This window comes from Diadema setosum, chromosome 1 (assembly GCF_964275005.1).
Source record: "Diadema setosum chromosome 1, eeDiaSeto1, whole genome shotgun sequence".
In the NCBI taxonomy this organism is placed as follows: Eukaryota; Metazoa; Echinodermata; class Echinoidea; order Diadematoida; family Diadematidae; genus Diadema; species Diadema setosum.
Window position 1 is genome coordinate 30,806,015 of NC_092685.1, and position 25,351 is coordinate 30,831,365.

General features: G+C 37.3%; 1 protein-coding gene across 2 annotated transcripts in view; it reads left to right on the plus strand.

Annotated features, from left to right (window-relative positions):
* Positions 1-23,828: 23,828 nt before the first annotated feature.
* The window catches only part of LOC140235322 (uncharacterized), a 147,022-nt gene continuing 145,499 nt past the window's right edge, over positions 23,829-25,351 (plus strand). For both annotated transcript variants that reach the window (XM_072315350.1, XM_072315359.1), the window contains exon 1: positions 23,829-23,906. The gene's annotated coding sequence lies outside the window, so the exon portion shown is untranslated. The remainder of the gene's footprint in view (positions 23,907-25,351) is intronic.

Genomic DNA, 25,351 nt, shown 5'->3' on the forward strand with positions numbered 1-25,351 from the left:
AGATGAAAATGGCAGTTGCAGTAGGACTTAAATTATCCGGCCACGCAGGGATCAACGGGCATCCAGATAATCAACTTTGCCAGATAAGAGAGATGCAATGTATGCTCAAATACAGCACTTTCTAGCATGTCATGCTATCGGGGTATACACATCATGTTTCGTACTTCAGGAATTGATTATTGAAATAAAACGAAATATAAGTAAAATATCCTTTCATATATTGTTTGTTTGATTGATAGTGACCGACAATGAGATCGATATTGTGATTTGTTGAATTACTGCCACTACATTGTACTGTAGCTACTGCTGTGCACTCGGTGCCAGTGACAAGCGCAGCACCAGTCTCTGAAATCATCTCATGAACTGAGTAACAGTCCGCTGCGAAGATTGGAATAATTATATCCTGTGGTGTAATCGCACGATAATTGTTGGAACATGTGATCGTTTTGAGTGAGATTTGGCACTGAAAATATGTGAAAACATTAGGAAGAAAATGTCAGCAAGTCAACGTCCAGATAAAAAGGGAATCCGGATAATCGATGGCCGGATAATCAAGGTCCTGCTGTATCTGTTTTTGCATTCAAACTCTTCATACATTATACAAACACAATGAAAATGTGCCATAGGACTCCTGCACCAAATCAAATCCAGTCATAATCACTAACTGTTACTCCATTGTTCATTTCTCTCAGATTTTTTTTTTTCAGGGTCACCCATAGTATCAAGCATGTATTGATTTGTTTTTCTCAAAACAAAGCAAAAAACAGTAAAACACACTTAAAAAACACACATGAAGTGTTTAAGCACTGTGCGAAACTTCTTCGTAGGTGCAGGGTGATATGAACGAAACAAGAATTTGGTCGAATCATGACATCTTGGATATTGCAGTATTTGTTGATGATGTGGAGCAATAATATTTTGGAAGGGAATTTAGCAGTGGAGCTAGGGTAAATGTTTGAAAACTTTTCTTTTTTTTTTAATGATAGGATGGAAATATTTATGAATTGTGTGGCATGAGATGAAATGTTCAGTATTTTGTCCAGTGTTTACTTGACTCTGCTGGATATAGAAGGAGCAGAAACACTTGTAGTGAGGATTGTGTGAGGTAAACATTCTTCTTCCTTGTGGGGACCAAAGTGTATCAGAAATTTTGAAGTGAATTTAGAACATTATCAGCTGAATATTTGTCTGTCGCAGTCTGGTATAAAGTAATCTGCAAGACCTACGGCTGTCATCTGCTACAACAACAGTTCATTTTTTTGTGAAGTGTCTGATGGTGAGTCAAAGCCCGAGTGAAGTTTTAGAAAAATGACTTCAAAAACACCCAAAAAACAAGCAAAACAAATCAAAAGTCACCATTTTTTATGTGTGATCTTGACACGAGGTATTGCAAACATTTTTGAGAGCTGTGTAAAGAAAAAAAAAAACTTTTATAACCAAGTGACGAACACTTTAATGAATATTGCAGGAGAATGTAAATGAAATGATCCCTCCAACCTGTGTATATTCCAGTGGTACCTGGTAGCTAGGTTTTAGAATTCTTGTTTATTTTAATAGCCAAAGAACATAAGGAAATTTCCCGTAGTCTACTTTTTCACCGATAAATTCAGTAAGTTTCATTTGAAAATGAAATATGTCAAAAACTGTAGTTGGGCTTTTGTACTTTTCCATGTAGTATTGATGTACAGACTGCAACTTGTGGTGTGGCATTCTATATTATGTGCTACAAATTTTTATGTGAACACTCCTTCAGAACAACAAACATATTATCTAACTGTAGGAGATCCATTCTGTTGAACTTCTGAGGAATATTCCAATGTCGTCCATATATCGTTCTGAGGAAACAGCAAAATGTTAATCGGAATCCAGATTTTTATTTCTTGTGTTTGTACTTCAAGAACACACATCCTTGGGGTTGGCATGACCTTGTATATCAGTTGACTTATATTCTCACAACCTCTCACACAGTTTTGAATATCCAAAATACTGATTTGAGTTTTGAAACATTACAGTTATTAATGTAATCAGAAATGATTTTTCTACATTATATGACTTCAACATTGATGTTATTTTGCAACTGTTTTGAAAATGAATGATTTTCTTGCTATGATCCTGAAAATTCTTGACTTTTAAGATATGAGGTCTTACTATCCCGGGGATAGGATGATATGCATCCACAATTATTGCATAAGAATATAATATATAATATAAAAAGCTTTTTTTTTTTAAAAGCATTTGGCACGAGAACAGCGTGCACACCAGTAGATTAAGCTCCATCGTGCAGGAACTCATTAGGTTTTGTCCATTACCACCAATTGATTTGCCACAAATCTTGAGAATTTAGAAGCAGTTATAGGCGCAAGAAATAATTTCTGATGGGATAGGGAGTGAGTGCTGATGATGGATTAAGAGTAGATCCAGAGCATAATACTGTATAAGCCGTTATTTTCGCGTACAGATATTTTCGCAAATGAGGAAGTCGCGGACATTTTCGGGGGATGTTGTTTTCGCGTATTGACACCGATGCTATTATAGATGCACCATTAACCTAGCACACATGGATTTTCGCGTGTTGTTAGATTCGCGATGCAACTGTGATTTGCGAAAATGAAACCCTCGCGAACAACAGCAGTTTATACAGTATACCCCTTTCTTGATGGTGAAAGCAAGAGATGGTTTTGTGTGATTTTGCTTTTGTATAATATGGGAAATGCCATGTGACACTTTGTTGTAGGTGTGTGAACTGTTTAATAATCTCTTGTGTTGACCAGTGCATTCTGGTCCGAGGGCATCAAGTTCTTTCTGAATGACTGTAGAGGAGAACTCTAGAATTCACAGGAAGTCACTGGGGAAGTTTGTGCTGTTGGTTGGGTAGCGTAGCAAGAAAAAAAAAAAAAGGCTTTTTATGTACCTATCCTGTCCAAATGCTGTCCCTTATCACTCTGCAATGTGTTGCAGGAGTGGGACTTTGACATAATATATGTTTGCCCACAGTTGTGCACAGTATGCCCCAACTATTATGGCAGTTTTATGGTTCCCCCACCCCCTTTAATTTTTTTTTCACACTTCGATGGCTCTTTGACGGCCCCCAACAATTTACATTTCACCTTTTTCTTCCACCATGCATGTACATTTTATTTCACATTAAATGTTACATGTTGGGTGTTTTTTTTTTTCTTTCTATTTTTGGCACGGTGTAAAAAAGAAGAAAATAGCCACATCATGCCCATGTTTTATGGTGTTGTACATGTGCATATTGTAGTGTCTGTAAAAGTATAATCAGTTATAGTGTACCTTCAAGGGAGTAATGTTATTGTTTACATTTGGCATTTCCACAGTAGTGTAGAGAAAAATATTCCACTCGCTTGCCATGGAAATGTGCATCATAGTGGTACAAAACTGTGTAAGTCCCCATGTCATTGGACTAAGCATGTTATCATGTTCTGATGGAAGGTAATTATTTTTTTTTCCCTTGTTTTTTGACAGAGACACAGATAACCTATGTATCCTGGCTTCTTTTTTTTTTTTTCCTCTCGCTCTCTAGCCTTCATTTCTCCCTCTTTTTATTTTTTTAAAGTTGTATGTTACCCACATCACCTGCTGTACGTGGTCTAGCTGTAAACTGGTAAGAGATAGTAAGATCTATGTGGCAAACATACCTATTCTTTGGACATGGCTGTCCCACATGGCCGTGAAAGGGGCTGGGAGGGGCAAGCTGTGTAAGATGGCCACGGACAAAGACTGGCACCAAAGTGGAAACATGTACATTTAAAATTTAAGAAAAGAAAGAAACTCTTGGTTTGTGTGTGTGTGTGGCCCTCGGCTTCCTTGGGAATCGGTCAGCAGACACAACAGACACCATAATATGGGAATGGATCTTGTTGTTTTGCATTTGCTGTTTACATGATGCATGCAAGACAGGCAGGGTGATTTGTTTGCTTCTACAGTTTGTAGCTATATTGAACTTGTAGTCCTGCTGGCCATTTTGATAGCCGAGCCATGGACGTGGTTGGTGCAACGTCCCTGGGAAGCCATTCTGTTTCAAGTATTCCTCTCTCGGTGATCGTCTCGACTTTTGTTTTTTTCTTCTCCGCTCGTGTCTGTGATTGCATTTTCATTTGTGTTGCCCAGTATTTAATTATTATTTACAACTTGAAAATGTGTTTATGTATGTGTGTGTGTGCGTGTGTGTTTGCATGTGTTTATGGTTACCAAGAGAGGAACTTTGGAGTTACATTATAGTGTTAAAGTGGACTTTGTACAACACAGCATTTTTCTGTGCATGGATATTATCCCGACTATGGAGATAGTCAGATTACAGTCATTATAAAGGTGCACCACATGTGATTTCTCGACAGACTTTCCATTGGCTTTGAAACCTGTGCGAATACTTGAAATCGTTTGGCTTCTGTGGTGTTTTCGCTTTCACACGAGCGAGTCGGGTCGAGTCTGTACATTTCTGGTAGGAATATTGCACATACCTATGATATTAACAAATCGCTGCCAATTACTAGATAAGTCATTTGTACAATTTCTATTTATTGAGTTTATTTTTCTCCTTTTTTTTTTTCATTGTTGTTTTGCAGGCAGTGTTTCTATCTTATTTTGTTTGTATCGGTAACTTATGGAGACGTGGTTGACTGAAGACATGTAGCAGTGCAAATCCCTCATTTTGTCCTCGTATGTAAAGGCCTAAAAATGATGACAATTAAAATGACAAAATTTGTCAAACAATGTACACTTGTTGTCTTGTGTCTTATCTCGTGTATCTTTAACTTTGTGGGGGGGGGGGTTTATTCCACTGTGTTTAGAAAGAAAATGCAAGATACTGTCTACCCACAAGGGACAATATTAGAGGTGCAATGGAGCCCCATTATATTGAGGTTGTAGGAACTGCAGATTTTTCCTCGTAACGAGTACCTCCTCGGAAACGTGCTGAAAAAGAAACGAGGGCCCCGTTTTATCAAAGGATATACATGTAATTGATTCTAAATTTCCTTACCACATGGGCTGCCATAGACTTGCCATAAAAGTCAACTATACATGTTCATTTATAATCAAATGTAACTTCATAAAACAGACCCCAGATACATTTAATGGAAAGTACGGACTGCCAAACTCACATCATTTAAAGTGGTACCTGGTTCTTGGCGAGCTCATTATTACGAGGTTTCCCTCTACTAACTATTGCAAATAACATATCGCATAAGTCAAAATATGTTCCTCTGAGTTTCGTAGAATAGAATTTATGCGAAGATTTGGACCATGTAGTATCCCAGATATCTTTGAAATTTATTTCTAATCCCAGGCAAAACATGAAGGAAAGGGCAACTTGAAAGCAAACAACAAACTTGTTAACCTATCACGCAAGTCTCAGAATAGTGCCCCTGGTTGTAAATTGGGAATACAATGTCCACAAAGCTCTGTGAAGAGAGAGACCAGTTTGTGACACAGTTATATTTCATCCGTTTCATTCTCTGAAAAGCAAATATATTTCTGACAGCAGAGAGACTAGTATAAGTGAATAATGTTAGATGCTTGGGGCACACAATCACAACAATGAGTACGGACATGTAGAGTATAGAGTAAACAACCCTGTTTGCGGCAGGCTTTGTACAGTGTGCCTATTTTGCGGCAGGAGCCATTTCATTCATTGATGAAAAGGCCCAATCAGGGGCCTGTTTCATAAAACTTGTTATCAGTGACAAATTGTCATAGTTGTTATAAGCTACTGAAATCCTTGCATCTGATTGGCTCGGAGCAAATTTGTCACAGAAATGTGGCAGTTGTCACTGATAACAAGTTTTATGAAACGGGACCTAGGTGTCGCTTCCCATAACACTTGCAAGTAACTCCTGCTTGTGTTCTAAAGTGGGACTAAGCACTCATGATGTTCATTATAGCTGTTATATTGATGAATGAAAGTGCCCCTGCCAGAAATAGGCACCCTGTTGCAAACAGGGTTGGTTACTTCATATCTTAGTTGTCTGTTTTCTTTCAATAGTTTTCATCTGGAGGAAAGTCTTGATGTGGGATCTAGGAGATGTGACATCGGCAGAAATATTGTAGTGGTTTGTTACCAGCCATTACATCAATTCCTTCAATCTCTTTGGGTAACGTACATGTATTATGATATCCCATATGTCATAAGCCAACATACCTTTATACTCCCCCCCCCCCCCCCAGTGTACTCAAGATCTACAGATTAACACATGCTACCATAGAGGCCAGATTTTAGAGATGTCAGCAATGACGCTCTCATGATAATAAATTTTGTGTATTTTTTTTTTACATATAATTTTGGACAGTCACTCTCGGATCATTTTCCACATACTCTCTACCGAAGATTGCATATTTTCATGTGTAGACCCATCACACTGCCACCATCATAGTGACAAGGCTGTAGCAGTAGCGGATCCAGGAATTCGGTAAAGGGGAGGGGGCACAAAATATATATATATATATATATATATATATATATATATATATATATATATATATATATATATATATATATATTCTGGTACCACTTCCAGGTTTTATCAGCTGACAAGCAACAATAAGAACAACAACAACAAGGCTTCAGCATAATTTTCTCTTTCAAAACATACGGGCGTTGGTGCCCCCTGTCATTTTTTTTTTTTTTCATTTTTTTTTTTCTTGTATTTCCCCACAAAAATGGGGGGGGGGGCGCATGCCCAATGCGCCCCCTGAATCCGCCACTGTGTAGGGTTATACTATCTGGTCTCAGATAGAGAACCAAAAATGAAAAATAAATAAATTGCAAGATTTATTTAATGTATCAGCACTCATGTATTGTGGTGTTAACCTTTGAGGATGAGTCCCGAGCATACTCTGGCAAGTGTTTGTGGGAAATGTGTGTTACAGGAAAATCAGCCTGTCCTCAACAGGTTAAGATCACTAACACATCAAAATCTTGCATTATGCATGTGAGAATTGCAATGTACTTTTATCCATTCTGTCCAGTAATCCAGGGTGCAGTGCTAACCAAAAAAAAAAAAGTCATAATAATAGTATGATAAAATAAGAATGGTTTGTAATACAATTCAGCAAAATGGCAGATACTGAGACACTACTTCGAGGTACCAAATGTCGCATGTATGTACAATGCCAATAGGATTCTAAGATGGCAGTCTTGGCGGATAGAATACAATGTAGCCCCTACTGGCTCAGTCAGACACCATGTGTGGTGCCAAGAAAGAGACTAGTAGGAAGGAAAGATGTAATGATTATTCTCTCGTAAATATCTGAGCACTTCTCATCAACCATGCAGACAAAATAAATCTCGGTTGCCGAGTCGATGGATCTGGTATTTACATAGGGTGGTATGTGTGGGAGGTAAAGTACCGCCAGGATTTGCATTCACATTAACAATATTATTGCATACATCCATGATACACACAAGAAACTAGATTAATGCAGTCAGTCAGTCTGTGTGTGTGTGTGTGTGTGTGTGTTGAGGTGCATGTGCATATTTATGCGAGAGTTTTCTGCAATTCATCTCGATGTGTCTGTATTTGTGCGAGGATGTATGTGTGGGGTTTTGTGTGTGTGTGTGTGTGTGTATGTGTATTATTTTACAAAGATTTTGAAAGCAAAAATTTATATTCACCATTATCAAAGTAAGGTGATCATCAAATGGAGAAAAGTGAAATCGTAATGATACCTGACTCCTTAAATGACAAATGTTTCTGAAGATATCAAAAATATGCATATGTATATTAATTTTTTCTTTGTTTTTGTGCAGATTCGATCACAAATTTCTCAAGTTGATTAAAATATATGTGAACATTTGTTTTTTGCATTTAAACTCTTCATTATATATATATATATATACATATATACATATATACCATACGTCCCCCAAAAAAAATTACAACGGCAGCTCCGCAATGATATCTTTAAAAACAGTTAATCAATCTAAATACAAATTTAGGGTATGAAACTATAACTCATTGCCCACATCTTACAGAAAACCCCATTTGATTTGCTTCAGTGGTCAAAGAGAAATGAAGAATATTGTAGAGGATGTCGGCAATCTCTTCCCTCCAAGTTTTGTCTTCTGTATTTACACACAAGAGCATCGAAGTGCTAAACTTGGAAGAATCAGACTCATGAAATGCTTTACAACAATCCACATTTCTCTGACTGCTTAACCAAACTGAATGGGGTTTTCTGCAAAATAGAGCTAAGATGTTATATTCTAAGAGCTTGAAGTAGCATTTAGACCGTTTTGTCATATTGGGTGTTATCAAAGCCAAAATCTGATTGTAATTTTTTTTTTGGACATACTGTATATATATATATATATATATATATATACGTGTGTGTGTGTGTGTGTGTGTGTGTATAATATACATACATACATATACATAGATGTGTGTGTATAGAATAGATAGATAGATAGATAGATAGATAGATAGATAGATAGATAGATAGATAGATAGATAGAATATATTAGGGCTTGCCACTTGTCTGTTCAGGGCACTGAAATCTTTTTGCCCAAAATGTAAGATAAGTAGTGACCCACATGAAAGCAAAAGTAGCAATCCATTCTTATTGAAAGTTGCCTGGTCAGACCACCAAAAGATAAATTGGGTAGCTCTACACCAACTTCTTGTCGATGTACATACATCATATATTTGTTGAGCCTAAATTGTCAAAAGTTCTTGTGTCAAAGATATTAAATTGTTAGTTTTAATCTTATTGAAAAAAGCAACAACAAAGAATGCCAGTTTCGCAATAGGTTAGTTGTGGTTGATTTTAGTAAATCCATTTACAAAATCTATCACATCTGGACATTTTTAGAGAAGATACGTGGACTCTAGAGAGACAACAACATTCCACTCCTGAACAGCGCAACTAGGGTAACAAACCACAAGCAGATGTGCGAGAGACCCGAGGTCGCGTAATGTAAACGTCAATAGCGCCATCTTGTGTCAAGTATAGACGAGGAGAATACACTATGTCTTATTGTCATCTGATGTGGATTATTTCGTCAAAGCAGGTAATTAATGGTGCCATTATTTTGACAAATTGATAATCTTGAAGCGTGACTCCTTCATCTGGGTTTTCTAATTTCTTCTTCCTCTTTTGCCTACTTTATCATTCTGTAAGACGTGCCCCTATCTAAATCCAACACTATCAAATACATAATCAACATCACTGATGTTCCCAAAGGAAACTGAAATTCCAAGGGCTATACTTGATTCAGTAAATGGTCTTATTTGACTTTTCCATTCGTCACTTTCTTTTTTATCACAACCATCTTTATGACTTTTATATTCTCCTCTTCCTCCTCCTTCGTGTCTTCCTATCACTAGATGTCTTCCTACTTCTACTTCTTCCTCATTTGGGTTGCTATTTTTCTTCATCTTCCTAAGTTCATTCATTCACTGCTTTCATTCTTAATATCTTGTTCCTTTTTTCCTACTAATTTTACTTGAGGTCGCGCATGGGAACTGTAAAAGGACCCAACTCTTCCAAATTGTGACACATGGGCCTTTGAAAAAACAAAAAAACAAAAAGGCGTCTGATATAAGCGTGTGAAACTTGACGCAATTAGGCACGAGCGAATCACAGCGAGGTGTAATGAGAAGAGAGCGAGCGAACAGGTCGCGGTGTCGAGACCCCTGCCACGTACAGTCGTTCGCACGGCTCGCCCGCCGCAGGCATGACCTTGGACTGTAAAGCTACCGCTAGTCAGCTGGCTATAGTATAGAAAGAACTTGACATACTGGAACAAAAGTGCAGGAATCGTCGCGTAAAAGAGAGCAGCGCGGATGGGCATTGTGAAAACAGACATGGAGTAGTACACAATTGACAGACAAACTTATTACTAATTTAAACAGCGTTTTCAATTCGAATCAGCATGGTCTATAGCAGAAATAGACCATATGCAAAACAAAAATCAAAGCGAAACGAAGCAAAACAAGATTCAGAATGATGTCAATTTAATTAAAGAACATCAGAGAACATGCATATCATTGACATGCTAAATCTAGCTTATTTCCATCATTATTCTGTAAATATGGGATTTTTTGAAAGATAAGTATGGATAACCCATTTCAGAATTACATTTTACTACTTTTTCCCATCCCATACAAGAGGGTGGACACAGAAATAAAAGGACCCAAATTTCCTTCATACTTTGCAGTTGAGATTTACTACATAGCAATCTTTTCGTGATTGTATTTTTTTTTTCTGATAGCATGTATCAGTGTGCATCTTATTCCAGTATTATTTAATTCATAAGCACATCATAGTCTCCATAACGTTTTCATACATCAAAATATTGGCGTAACTCTTTTCATCATTACGCGGAAATCTGCAGGTTACAATATTACAGGTGATGTGGTAGAACTGGTTAGCTTCGAGAATCCAATCGTTCTGTAGTTTTGTTACAGAAACTTCTTCCGAGGTATGTGTGAGATTGTCCTCTAAATAGACAATGAAGACAAACCAGAGAGGTAGGGTGAAATCTTAGTATTCTACCCCGAAGATGATGTAACGTGACATTACATTTATGCATTCATTTATCTATTTCTATATCCATCTATACATTTTTGTGACAGTATTTCCACCTCACAACACAGGTGAACTGTCGTGCTCACTTTGGTAAAATTTTAAGAAGAAAAAGAAAGAAATACCACTCAATATGCCAGTTGACTTTGGAAATGAGTCTAACGTAGACAATTTATATACAAACTTCACTTAAAATGGAGCGTAATGAGAGGAATTTAGAACAGAAATGTGAAATTTCTCATTTCATACGTGTTAATCAAACCAAGATGGTGGAGACATTTAATATGAAATTTACAAGGTGATGGTGTATATATTATAGTCGCCTCAGAAGTTTCCATTAATGACCTGCACAGAAGTCTTCGCAAGATATTATTCTAAACTTGAATAACTGGAAAAGCACTCGGAGAGTGCAGACCTCTGCCAAGCAACTCATTTCCACCCATATTGTGATTTCCACCGTGTAATCTTACATTCATATCATCTTCATTATCCTTCCATTATGCGACTCTTGTGTCATGATCAACTTTTCCTGAAAACTTAATCCAAATCCGTTCATAACTTTTTTTTTAGTTATTTTTGCAAACAGACACAGACAAACAAACAAACATACAAGCCAACCCAGTAAAAACATAACCTCCTTGGTGTAGGTAGCACATGGATAGATAAATTGTCATTCGTGTCGGATATCACATGGAGTCGTAACGCCTCGGCAAAAATTTCATTTACGGAAGGCGTTAATGTGGCTGCTAAATTATTACTTTACAGTAACAAGGATTGACACAGCATTATCTACTAATACGAAATAATCAGAGAGTCTACGGTCAATGCTGGTACATCATCACATTCTAGTTTGCCTGCATGCGATCTAACAACACTTCTTCGCGCAAGCATATGAAAATCTATAAGATTTCATTAGCTCCTTAAATATCTCATGTCGGCTTTTAAATGAATTTTCTATAAACTGTTTTATGATTTCATTACATAAAAGTCATAAATCTCAGAATGGTCAAAGTCGATCATGGTATGTAGCTATGCAGAAAAGTAAAGTCTATTTCATGAAGTCTTTCATAAGTGTGTCTTATGAGCGAAAAGTCTCTCATCTGTAGATTGCCTGAGAAGAGATGGAAAAAAAAAAACATATACTACACTAGAATGATTGATGGAAACAATTTGATGTGTTGATTGAGAAAGAACACAAACATGCAAACACTGCATAAAGTTTCAATGGAGGCCTGGGGAACTGCACTCCAGGTGCACCTTCACGTTCATTGTCTCGTCGGTTACAGTTCGTCATTCCGAAGGTCAGTTATTCCGAAAGAGGTTCATTATTCCGAAGATTCGTTAATCCAAAAACGAAATAAGCGTCGTAATTCTAAAGATTTGTTAAACAAGACATTAGTAAGCACCTTTTCCTTTTTCTCCCCCCCCCCCCCCCCCACACACACACACACACATTTTTCGGATGAACGAACCTTCGGAACCCAACGCCACAAAATAATGTCCGAATTAACGAACCCTATTACATTTTCAAATGAACGAACATCTAGGTATAGGGAATTTCTGTGTTTGAAATAAAGATCCTTCCGAATAACGAACCTTATTTCATTTTTCGAATTAACGAATCCCCGGAATAACGAACATCACCCCTCTCAGTCATGAGAACATAATATGATTAAGAAGAGGTGATCTAAGATGATTCTGTCCTCAACCTCTCACACGTCTTCCGTTAACATACACACATCTACGCGAAATTTGATTAACTTTGTTATTATTATTATTTTTTTTTTTATGGAGAACATTTCAAAGATGATCGCTATTATTATGCTATCAAATAAATCCTAGAGTTGAAATAACTCGGCAATGATGACCTTTGAAGGGAAAGGGTTGGTTGTTGTTTGCTGAATTATCGACCGAGCAAAACATGACTTTCCTTCCTTTTTCAAAAGTCACAACATCATCTCATCCAATTTGGCTCTGACTGCGATCGATGTGTTTGTTTGTTTGTTTATGTGACTATAATATACATGTATATGCATATATATATATATATATATATATATATATATATATCTATATATACACACACACAGAGGGGACAATATCGAGCAAATTCTTCTCGTCCATGAATGATATAAGCCGTTTTCAATATGCATTATAATTCATGGATATGCTTATCTTCAATTCCCATACAAGAACAGGCAATCTTGTGATCTAGTTTTCAAAACTGATTTATACTTCATCCTGCCATCTGCAGGTTACTCATTTATATAGATTGCGGTGTTGTTGTCTGTGCAAGCTCCAGGTTGGATGAAAAATATGCTTGCAATTTGTTTGTTTTTTTATCTATGCATCTAACGAAAACAAAAATGGTTAGCCTTCTCTTTTTCCGTCAGCGAGCTGATTATTCCATGATAATAACCGCTTCATTAAGTTTAGAGAGCCTAATTTATGTCTGGAAATATATCATGCTCTAGAAAATATCATGGAATTATATTTAGAAAGGACTTGATGTGCAAAACACTTCCTAGACATTTATGACGTCATTGGGTCTTGACTGACGGATAACTGGCTCGAATGAACGCGCATTCAAACACACAAACACACACATAAAAACCCCACTTTTCTCCAATGGTATTTATAGTTATTTTCATTCAACAATGTATGGACAGTGATCTAAACTGGTATTTCTGTGCACAATGATAAAAATACTTGCACAATTTGGATACATTTTCCTTCCTGTGCACTATATTTTCTGTTTAACGTGTAGAAGTAATATTAAAGGTTGATAATAAAAACAAAAACACGCAGCATATCTCATTCGTTGAATTGATCACTGAAATGAAAATGCAATTTTACAGCAAAATAGAATGGAATCACACACAAACGCGCGCGCACACATACACACACACATACGTAAGTTACAGGCATATTTTGATAGCAGAAAAGGAAAAAGTATAATATGCCCACATCATAGAATGAAACTGCAATAAGACAAAACTTTGTGGACGTTCTATATATGATCACTACTGTACACAAATCATATCATGGCATATACCTAAACTTTAAACTTAGTACCAATGTTTATATCTTTACTAAATCTTTTCCTCAGTCCCGTATGATATCGTGGGAAGAAGCAGGTGTTGTAATGCAACAAGAAGAGTCCTGGGTTACCTTCAGTGGATCACGTGCCTTCAAAATGTTTACCACCGGCCGAGTCAGTCACACTACACTCGAAATGAAATGGTAAATCAACATTTTAAATGCTGTCACTCCAACATTTTGCTAAATTTAGCACCCGAAACTAGGATTTCAGAAATGATAAATCCAATATGTGGGTTTAAACTTAAACATGTTCAAAACGATTTGAGGAGTGACAACATTTAACGTTGATTTACCATTTCATTTCTTTGGTTGTGTAGTGTCTGATCTAGGACATCCCCTGCAGAACATTAACCAAAGATTACCCCCCAGAACAAAACAAAAAAATAATAAACAGGCAAAAGAACATTCCACATATCACTACCTTCAACAAAATAATCATCTCCAAAACGTCACAAAACGTCAGATATCTTTACTAATCTTGCAAATTAACACTCTGAGATTGAGATTTGATAAATAGAATAAATGATTTTACACCAAAAAGGTGAAAAATTGTACCTGGATTCAATAATTGTAATTGAGCAAGGACAGTTTGCGAAGTTAAGAAAACATCTTATTTATACAAAATATCGCAAAACATTTCCGCATTTATAACTATATGAGTAAAGAAAAAAAAAATCTTAAGATTGAAGTTCATGAACGGAATTTCCCAAACCAGGCTCTCCTTGATTGAAATGATCGTATGTTTTATGATTACGTCCCATCGCTTGTCACATTTTATGCGGCATGATTGGTCTTTAATCCATGCTTTTGTCGTGTTTTGATATGTTTGTTTGTTTGTGTGTGTGTGTGTGTGTGTGTGTGTGTGTGTGTGTGTGTGGCTGCGTTATATCCAATAACACAAGTGAGTGAATGCAGCAATATAGAACACATTCGTAAAAGTTTGAGAGAAATTGGACAATCCGTTCTAAAAGTTATGAATTTTTAAAATTTCAGTGCCGCCATTGCTGGATGAAGAGATTTCAACAGTTTGTCATGTAAGTCACTGCAGGACAGCGATAAATAGAAAATGTAGACAGATTTCGACATATTTTACATTTATAGCAAAATGAATGAACGCTGGACTTACATCTTTCAGAAAGCAGGAAAAACAGTATACAAGTCGAGGTAATGTGTCGTTTAAAAGAAAATATTTTGTGGAATTCACGGTTTTATTTTTTTCTGTGTAGATTCATAACTTTGAACGGATTGTCCGATTTTCTTCAAACTTTTACTAATCCATACAAATATTTTGGTAAAATTGCCCTTTAAATGGATTGTATAGTTTTGGTTGAGATGGGGATTCAGGTTTTACCTTTTTGCGAGAAACCCTTTATATGAAATATCAAAGGGTATACAAGAAAATGGCCGAGATATCCAAATACAATGTAAAGCAAAGTGGTCCTATAATGAAAGGTGGGTTTCAAAACCGATTTTCATCAAATGAACTGTTAGTTTCTCTTAAAATTTTATGTACTTCATCTAAATATTTCATGTAATTGGTTTATTATCTCGCAGTAAGTTAGAGGGATAGTACAGTTTCGGTTGCGACAGGGTTTGAGGTTTCCAACTTTTTTCATTATGATTTCTTGAGATAATGAGAAACTCCAGAAATATAAAAGACATGTAATATTTTAAGAGGACTTAAAAGTTTATTTGATGAAAATTGGCTTTAAAAGGGCTGAAATATATATATATAAAAAAAAACAATTCTAATAAAAGGTGGGATCCACCTTTTATTAGGATTGCTTTGAACCATTTTGCTTTGTTTTGGGGGGGATATCTCAGCCAATTTCTAAACCGATTTTCATCAAATAGGCCTAAGCGTTGGATTCCTCTAATAATTGCAGACTTCTTAACATTTCATCAAATGGTTCTAAATATCTCACAAAGAGTTAAAAAGTGAATTCTCACCTAAACCAATACTATAGACCATCCCTTTAAAAGCTGAATCCTCATCTCAACCAAAACTATACTATCCCTTTAAGGTTTGCGCGGTGACAACGTCATCACTGGTCAGGGGGACCTAGGAGTATAGATCCCACTTCCCTGGGCGTACACGTTCAGAATGATAATGGGATGATGGGAAGTGGTTGTTGTTCAAACCTGAGTATCTACAGGTCCACCAGTATCATCTATATCGTTTCATATTTTCCTGATGTTTCGTGCTGTTCTGTTTGCATCTCGCTTCCAATTTCAGCGCTGGGAAGCACACACTCTCTCTCTCTCTCTCTCTCTCTTGCGCTATCTGTGAAGGACCATGTCTAACATGATAATTGATAATACACCTTTACAGTTACTATAAAATGGTCTTCGTAAATACTAGTCGTTGATTGGTCATAATGCAATCACGTGACTAATACAGCAAGGATCGAAATCGGTATATTGAGAGCAGTGACGTCACGTCCAGTCAGGAAATGCTGCCGATGGGGCTAAAATGAATGAAGCATGTGTATTCATGTAGACCATTATGAAAAATATTGCCTCTTATCGTTGTGATTATATAACACTTGACAGACCCCTGCGAGTTCTATTTTCCACTTGAGATAATATTATGTAAATGGTTATAAACCTTGATAAGAAATGGCAATATCTGATATGTATAATGTCGATAGGATTGGCGGAAGGTGATAGCTGGTAAATATTGCTCTAGAGTGAGTGATTATGGGGATACATCAGGGCTCCATTTCATAAAAGATGTTAGGATAGCAACTCTTGCTGGAGTGGCAACTTCCAATAGCAATAGCCAATCAGGAAGCTGGATTCGCCATCCCAGCAAGAGTTGCTATCATATCAACTTATGAAACGGGGCCCTGATCAGCAACAGGATTATTTTGAAGAATGGGACAAGATGGTATATGGATGATTGCGCTCGCTTATCAACAGCTCTATTCAATGTTCACTCTAAAAACCGCAAAATGTTGAATCAACATTTGAAAGGGCCGAGGAGTGACAGCATTTTTTGAAGTGTTAGATCCAACTTTTAAAATAACATTTTAAATGTTGACTCTAGCAGGAAAACTAACACTTGAAAATGTTGTCACTTCTCGGCCCTTTTAAATGCTAATTCAACATTTGTGTTTTTAGAGTGTTCTTATCATTGTTATCATTACAATATTCAATTGCCATTATATTATCATCATCATCATCACCACAGCCATTGTTATAATTATTATTATTATTGTTATTATTATTATGATTATCATGATTATTATTGTTATTATTATTATTATTATTATTATCATCACCATCATCATCATTATTATCATCATCATCATTATCATTGTTGTCATTATGCCCCGTCTTTACGAAAAATGCTTTGATATTTGACTTTGATGTGTGTTTCAGATGGGGTTCAGTAGAAAATTTGATAATAATAAAAAAAAAAAACTTCCTTTTTCAGGGTCATCCCAATTGTCACAATCAATGCCGTAACAAGATGATAGTGAATACAAGAATGTGGAAAAGAGGATTATCCTATAAGATTCCTCCCTGGCGTATCCCTGATGTACCGGGTAAGCGTTCAGATTTGATGGAACGGTGATAAAATATTAGTGCATGCTATTTTGATCAGCTACAACGCATTATCGTTATTATTACGGTTAAAATTATGATGTTACTGGTACTATTATCACCGTTATCATCATCATCATCATCATCATCATCATCATCATAACCATTATTATCATTATTATTATTATCATCATCATCATCATCATAACCATTATTATCATTATTATTATTATCATCATCATCATCATCATAACCATTATTATTATTATTATCATCATCATCATCATCATTAACCATTATTATTATTATTGGTATTATCATCATCATCATCATCATAATCATTATTATTATTATTATCATCATCATCATCATCATCGTCATTATTATTGTTACTACTATACTACCATCATTATTATTATCATTAGTAGTAGCATATAGTTATTATGTAACATTATCAAGTTTCATTACTGGCGATAACCGCCGATAAGCGGATATAATATAATGAAATATCAGGCCATATTTCGCAACATTCCATTACATGCCCTCTGTGCTCTGATTGTTGGCATTTAGTCGATATACTCTGTTGACGTCATCTGTATCGGGTTGTGGGTCTGTCATCATGATGACCTTATGGGCAGAAACCTCGACAAAAACAAAACAACACAAAAAAGCGGCCGCTATATATAGGTCCCGAGTCAGTGACAGCACCGTTTCTGGAATTTGAACTGTTTTATGCAAGTTAAGTGTGAACGTTATTTGCACAGACAGAGGACTCCCCGAAGTCAACGAGCTCAGCTATTGTTAAAACATGACTTAGCTGGGTGAAGCGGTTCCTTTGCGAAAGGAGATTTATGTTTGAAGTGAGTGCAAAGTTCGTGGCGGTGTGTCATGGGGAGCCCCATTTGCATGTCCGCTTTCCTGTTTGTCGATCCGTTCCACTTCCGGCTCCGGTGCATGCAGTGCGTGCAGGAGGAAGATTCGTGGTCACGGACTGTGAAGTTTGACCCGGAGCGGCAAATAATACGCGATGTGATTATTGTGTGCTATCGGCAAGTTAGTGTTGAAAATTGTACAGCCATGCATGCAGGTGAGAGAGATTACATACAATATAGCTGTATGTGATAAAGGAAAACGGACGGACGACTTGGCCTCAGAACCGAAAGGATTGCGTCTGTTGATATTGTCAAAAGGAGACATCACGCTTTTCATTTATTTGTTGCGCAACAACCCTCACACAGTCTTCTTCCCGGAAACAGGCTGGACTTATCTATCAGGACCCTATATCTATAAAATAAATAAATAAATAAATAAATAAAAAATATAAAAATCAGATAGAAGAATGAAGAAACTTCAACCGTAGACAAGCGCGCCGGAACACTTCTGGTTTTTTTTTTTGGGGGGGGGGGGGGGGGGGGCAAAATCTCAACGGGGGCACATTGTGACGATGTGAGATCCTCGGCGCGTGAGCGAAGCGAGTGAGCAGGGGGGGGGGGGTGTAAAGGGGGATTACCCCCCCCCCCCCCCACGGTAGGGAGCTTTTGTAAAACAGGGTACAAAAGTCGCGTTTATAGACCAAATTTCTAAGGAATTAAACATGGTGAAAATAATCAGTGCGAAGGACTGTGATCATTACATACGGGAGTACATAATAATGTGATGGTGTGAGATCCTCGGCGAGGGAGCGAAGCGACCGAGCGGGGGGAGGGTGTGGGAGGGGGGATACCCCCTCCCACGGTGGGGACTTTTTGTAAAAACAGAGTATAAAAGTCGCGTTTATAGAGAATTTAAAGCAAATTTCTAGGGAATTAACATATTGAAAAAATCAGTTGGAAGGACTATGATCATAACATACGGGAGTACATTAATAATGTGATGGTGCGAGATCCTCGGCGAGGGTGTGGGAAGGGGGATACCCCCTCCCACGGTGGGGACTTTTTTGTAAAAACAGAGTATAAAAGTCGCGTTTATAGAGAATTTAAAGCAAATTTCTAGGGAATTAACATATTGAAAAAAAATCAGTTGGAAGGACTATGATCATAACATACGGGAGTACATTAATAATGTGATGGTGCGAGATCCTCGGCGAGGGAGCGAAGCGACCGAGCGGGGGGAGGGTGTGGGAGGGGGGATACCCCCTCCCACGGTAGGGCCTTTTTGTAAAAACAGAGTATAAAAGTCGCCTTTATAGAACATTTAAAAGCAAATTTCTAGGGAATTAACATATTGAAAAAATCAGTTGGAAGGACCATGATCTTAACATACGGGGGTATATTATGTGATGGTGTGAGATCCTCGGTGAGGGAGTGAAGCGACCGAGCGGGGGAGGGTGTGGGAGGGGGATACCCCCTCCCACGGTAGGGACTTTTTGTAAAAACAGAGTATAAAAGTCGCTTTATAGAGCGAGCCACTTTCACTTTTCAATTTATCTGAAATGTACTCATTAAAAGCTTAAACGTGATCGCATCGTTCGAACAATAAAAAATATTCTTATACTACTAGAAAGGAAAGAAGAAAATGAAAAATGTAAGGCTTAATAAAGGTATGTTTCAGCGGGCACACTCGAGGACACGAGGCTACCATCTATACACTAAATTTACTCATAAGTTACTATTAGTGTATAGATACAATAATGTATGTTGTTAGTGTATTATTTTCGCCCCGTTAGGAGCGAAAATTTTGCATTTTCAGTTATGAAATTACAACATTTAGACAAGAAATATGCCTTTATTGTTCATTTTGGTCTTTAAATCAGTGATTAATTATTTGTTACAGGGGGCACTTTGGGGGGGGGGGCAAAAACTCGTTTTGCCCCCCCAACATTTTGTTTGGGGGGGGGGGGGGGCAAGTGCCACCCCTGCCCCCCCCCCCCCCCCCGCTTCCGCCGCCCTTGACCGTAGATCTGTTTCCGTTTTTTCTGCTATAAAGTGTTAAAAAAAAGAAAAAAAAAGAAGAGACATCCATGCAGGGACAAAGAAATATGACAGTGTCAAATTCCCCCTTTCCCCGATAGGTCACGCCTCCTGACATCTATATCTATCTGTATATATCTATATTATAACGTGCAACATATATTTTCTTTGATTTTTTACATATCAAATAACTGCTTCACCTCTGGTGACTCACACCACGGTGTTGTAGGTATCTCGTGTGTGCCGATGACTGTCATCTTGCCAGCCAGATTTCAGTCGGACCACGGGCGGAGCCAAGTTTTGTTGAACCATTTCCAGGAATATTGAAGGACCAACGTCCAAATCTATACTCTGTCAAAAACCCAACAACAAACAAACAAACAAACAAACAAATGTACCAAAACAGTGGGTTAAAGCAAGGAGGTCATGAACACTGAACACTTATGAACAGTGCCTGAAACTGTCATGGCAACAGTAGCAAAAATAGTGGGCGTGGCGTTGGCAGTTGCATTTATCTATAATGAAAAGATGCAATCATTTCAGAGTTGACTGGCTCGAGGCCGATCATGTTCTTGTATACTGACACTGTGACTATGTACGACGGAATGAAATATATTTTCCTTATTTTTTTTATTATGATGATTTTTGTTACATCTTTGGAGCAGGTATAAATCCAGGATAAAAGGTGTCACGCTGAGACACCTATCCAATGCCCATGTCTTCATAAACTCAGTGCATGTGATAAAGGTTCGTTGTGGACTTTTGGTTTATGGGGGTGGATTCGACTGCTTTATGCACCTTTTAGGCTAAAAAAACAAAAAACACAACCATCATGTTCTTTTTTCCAACGTAGATTGGACGATGGAAAATGGACAATTTATTTATCATTTTGTAATACACCTTCCCCTTGATTTGTATATCGAGCATAACTTGCTTGTTTCCTTGAAATGTCTTTTTAAAAATCATATTCGCATGGAGACACATGCAAGTTATGTTCAATCTATAGGGTTAGGTACAATAAAATATCTTTTGCTAATATATAATCATGTCATTGCTTTAGCAGTGAATCAAAAGACGATGTCACTGGTATAGAATATTGGTTTGGAAGGATTTTTTTTTTTTTTTTTTTTTGTGGGCGTATCAATGCAAGTAATCTGAAGAATGGTGAAAAAATATTATAGAATATAATATGGCAAATATAGAGGCCTATTTAGATATTCATTTTGGCCAGATAAGGGATGTTGGTATATCATAAATCAACACAGGTCAACATGCATTTGCATTACATATTAATCCCTTAATAGCTGACTGTATATTTTAAAACGCACACTCTGTTATTCATACATTTTCATGGGAGTCAGTACACGTATAAAAATTAATGTGAGAAGAGTTATTTTATTCTACAGCACGCTATTGTGCCACAGTTGATAACATCACATTGAAGTTAGCTTGTAATTTCAAAACAACTATAGGCCATACACCGTATAGACCTATACCTATAATGATATAAATAGTGGAATTTATAGCTTTCGATTTAAGATACGGACATTAGTTCAATCCCAACAAATTTTGAACTTTGAATTGACGACGGAAGGGAAGTTTGAAAGAAACAACAGCTATAGGGAAAGAGGCGGGGGGGGGGGGAGGGACAGTGTATTTATACAGAAGATATCGAAGGGCTGCTCATGATTGTGTTGAATTCCCTTTAAAAAGGTATGAGCGGTCTCTTTCTTTCTCTCCTAATACGAAATAGATTTATCGTGATTGCTGGCACTGTATTTTAGCAAGTTTTGTCTCATTGATTTCTATATAGAGCTTATATTTATGTTATTTCGCTTTCATGATTTTTTCCCTGTAGTATACGCGACAGACAATGACAGGCAACCACACGTATATTTTGTATAGTGAATTGTACAGTGAATGCACATGTTGACTTTATGTGAAGGACACAACAAAGATAACGGAATTTTCATTTCTTTAGGGCAAAAAGGCTATTGTTATGGATGTATGAATTGATAAAATTTCACCTTTTCTTTCCAGGTACCTATAGTCACAACTGAATCGCATAATTATGTAAATTAGTGTACAGCATGAGGGCTGTGTAGATGCGATGTTATTATTTAATAGGTCAAGATATCACACATAAAACAAACAAGGAAAAATATTCCATGGAAGAGGAACTTCATTCTAATAGTCTTATATAGATGAGTGTATCTATACAATACAAAATTAATATAATCTTCTATCGGCCTGATAGGTTTAGTTCTGGTGGGCATGAATATCGTCAAAAAAAAAGAAAAAAAAAAAAGAAGAGAGGATAAGGATTGAAGATTGACGAAAGTATGAGGGCAATAGAAACAATGTCACACGCGTCACAAATCCTCGAAGGATTACAGTCGCCAAATGAATGACGAGATAGGGCCTAAGTGATTTCATATTTCTAAATAAATAAATAGGCCTAAATAAAGCAACGGGGAAGTTATGATACCATTACATCATTGCCTTGTCAAATTTGCAAATGTGATTGCGACCAATAGACCCTATACATTATATGTGATTGAAAACAAAATTCCATAACTTTATTTTCATTGTTATTTTCGTCCTATTTTATTAGAGAAACCGTTATTGTTCTGTCGTTGTTTTTACTCAGCTGATTGAATTCAGTTTCAACATGAGTGGAATTTTCCTTCAATAGTAAATGCCGGATGTAAACAGGCTTATGATATCGATAAGTGGATGTTGTTTTTCGCGTTCAAATCAGCAGACATTTAATTGTATTTCGCGATGAAAAAACGCCTGCTACCCAAAACATCAGCGGAGGTTCTTGCCCACGTGCGATCGCATGAATGAAAGCAAGCAATGCGTGGGTGGTTTGGAGGCAACAGCGCCAATTCAAAGGCTCGACTTCTGCATGTCGCACCGCGGGGTAAGATTGTATTCACAGAGGACATATCGGTATTTACTTCCCGGAAAATCGGAAGTACGGCGCAGTGCCTTTATTACTTTCGGGGAATCTAACGAACGACCCTCTCCGAAGATCTCACGATTAGAAAATTCAGCAGAAAGAACTCCAGTCTCCATCAGTAGGACAAGTAACCGGAAGGTCCGTCGGTGATAACTTTGTTCCCGTTAACTCCGTCTTCCGGGAACAAACATGCTACACTTGCTAGTTACATAGTATTTCAATATAACTGTGATGACCACTATTAGTGACAATGAGATGTTCCACCCGGTAGACATATTTCATCAGTTCCGCATTATTATGGTTTGTTGAACGATGGGGTGTAAGTTTGTTAGACGCCCGTTTGTGATGCAGTAATATCATCAACAATTTTTATTTCGAATTTTTATAGAAAACGCATGTTGTACATCATAAGCATAATCAATCATGACGTCATATCACTATCAGTAATTTGCATACAGCGAGCGGGCCTCACGGAGTTAACAGGCTCGGACGCATCACAGCTCTCTAATTGCAGATTAGATCGAATGTGGCTGAAAAGATAATGGATTCACTTCACATTTGTAGAATCACCTCTAATAAATGACATATTCTATACAGTTGACATGGGATTTACCACCAGATAGTTCATTTACGCTTCGATTGCAGAGACTATAGGACTATTTTACTGCACTCACTCAAGTCGCGGAAGGATATATGTTTAGCATATCGAAAGGCCATTTGTTGCATAGTAATGAGTTGAGCCACACGCATGAAAAACACACGGTACGTCTGATTTCCGTGCTTTAGATGCATGACGAAGTCTTTGAAAAGGCGAGGAATTTCACATAGTAGCATCGGTAAGCATTGTTATTTCAGCTGTGTGCATAGTGCATATGAATCTTAGAAATTTATGCTATTATTTTTGAGATTTTTGCAGGGTGTCATTGCTGTCTAGGCGTCAAAACGAGGAAGTGGTTGTTAGTGGACATGCGATTCCGTACTCCGTTCGGTTTCACGATTTGTGCATCGGCCATGTATTGAGTGAGTGTGTGTGTGTGTGTGTGTTGTGTGTATGTGTGTGTGTGAATGTGATAAAGCAACGTGTGTAATGGATTGGCCTTTTACAGAAACCCAGGCTTGCTAGCAGCTGTAAACGCGCACACGCGTGTGTAGCTAGCTGAGCGTACCTGTGCAGGGAGGGAGGAGGAGGGGCAATCGTCAAATTCTGTGCTCGGTTCTGTTGTCTGTATTTTCTATATTGTGTGCATGTTGTGCGTAACAACAGGGGACCGGACCCAAGGGTCGAATTTTACGCTAGCTAGACTAACGTTAATTACTGAAATTCAGGCAAATGTTAGATTGTCCCCTCACACATTTTGGCACATTTGTGTGGCAGTAAGTCATCAATTTACTGGCCATTTTCCTGTGTCAGATTCAAATTCAAAACCTCTCTGGCAGTGTAAGCTGAGTTACGATAGGCTGCCTAGCCTAAATTTTACTTAATAGGGGCCTAACTACTGACACTGTATACTTTAGAATAGACTCTTCTCTAGACCTAACGTTAGACCATACTAGTACAAGAAGAAGGTCTATCTAAAGACAGTTAGACTGTTCAAGCAAGCTTGACATCTATCAAACACTACATGGCATGCTGTGTGGATGCATTGCATTGGAGTGATACTGAAGTACAGAACTGAGTCTGGTACGATATATGGGCCCCATTGTGGGGCATTAAGTTTAATACTATTCTTGTTGAGTCATTTATGATTGATGTTTTATCAAAAAGAAGAATAGGAATTGTATTTTTATCAGCAGTAAAAAAGTTCTCTCTGCTGCTTTTCAAAATGGATTTTAGAATTTCTAAAAACTTTCCTAGAATCAAGCCCTTGTTGCCCTTTGTCAAATTGCCACAACTTTTTTTTTTTTTTTTAATTGATAGTTTCTGATCTAACGTTAGGCTATTCTGGTGCGGCCAAAAAAAAAAAAACAAAAAAAAAAAAACATCTCAATTGGAAATTCACCTTACTGTACTGAACTGATCGTGATATCATGCGCACATTGCATGCCATGAGAATAGATCTATCCTTCAGCAATATGAAGTGCATATCCACTACCCAGTATCAGACAGCTAGGTTCTAGGCGAAGAATGATCTACAAACGGTAACCAACCACTATTTACGGGTCTGCATGCAGCGTCATCACAGCTTGTGTATATTTGTACATCGTGAATGCACGTCTTCATTTGCACGTTGTGTATGCTTTAACATACAAATGAACCTGGCCTGATTTCAAAGGTTATGTA